Raw genomic sequence first — 1,136 nt, 5'->3', positions numbered from 1 at the left:
CTCCTACCTAGGATGGGATAGCGAGCCAAGGAGCTCTTAGCTTTTACTAAGAGACATGGGTAGAGGTTGAGCCATAGAGGGCAATGAAGGTAGCGGGCGGGAAGACCAACATGTAGAATGTCGATGGTAGAGATTTGATAGTAGCCTAGGGGCCATACACCATGCACCATAGCAGTCCTACAAGGGGCAATAGAAAAGTGCACGGTCTGTGCATAGGGGGGAGACTACGCTGCGGCAGCATCATGCCATGAGTGGAGAGCTTGGAGAGGGTTTGCTTAGTAGAAGGGCTTTATAGGGTAGAAAGATAGTAGTCGGGAGGGTCACTTAGGAGAGGGGGTCGGGGCTCGAGGTAGGTTAGGATAATAGGTGGATGTATATAGTTTAGGAAGGCAGGTCGGCTAGGTGAGCATAAAAATGCGTGTAGATAGGTGGTTTAGAAAGTGCGGGGAGGGGGTCTAAATAGGCGTAGGTCTTAAATAAAATGGAACATTTTTTAATACAATTTAGGATTAGGATTAGGAGTTTAGTTAAAGGGGTAAATCGGATTAGTGGTTTAATTAAAGGGGTTTAGAAATAGAAAAAGGATTTAGGAGTAGTTTTAGCTAGAGGGTTTAGGTGTAGATTAAATCAAGGGGGTTTGAACTTAACGAGAAAAATAGTGAGAAAAAATAGGTAGAAAAAAAGAGGGTATAATTAGAAAAATAAGAAACTATAAAAAATTTAGGAAAGAGAAGAAATAAATAGGAAAATTAGGAAAAAATAGAAAACATCATGAAATAAATAGAGAGAAAATTTAAAGAAAATAATTAGAAAAAAATTAAATAATTACAAAATTTTATGAAATAATGAAGAGGAAAAAAGGAAATTTAAAGAAAATACAAAGAAAAATTAAGGAGAAATTAAAGAGACGTTAATAAAAAACAAGAGAGAGAGAGAGAGAGAGAGGGAGAGAGAGAGAGAGAGAGAGAGAGAGAGAGAGAGAGAGAGAAGGGGATCAAGGTCTAACAAAAAGAGCAAAAATTGTAGGAAGAGTGTGTGTATGTGTGTGTGTGTGTGTGAGAGAGAGAGAGAGAGAGAGAGAGAGAGAGAGCTAGCATGGGGCCAGGGTCTATATATAAAAGAGAGAGAGGTGTGTG

The sequence above is a fragment of the Dipteris shenzhenensis genome, chromosome 19 (genome assembly GCF_047967505.1).
Source record: "Dipteris shenzhenensis isolate YYH24624 ecotype China chromosome 19, Dip_SZ_1.0, whole genome shotgun sequence".
Classification (NCBI taxonomy): Eukaryota; Viridiplantae; Streptophyta; class Polypodiopsida; order Gleicheniales; family Dipteridaceae; genus Dipteris; species Dipteris shenzhenensis.
The sequence above is the reverse complement of the archived record's forward strand: the minus strand, read 5'-3'. Positions refer to the sequence as shown.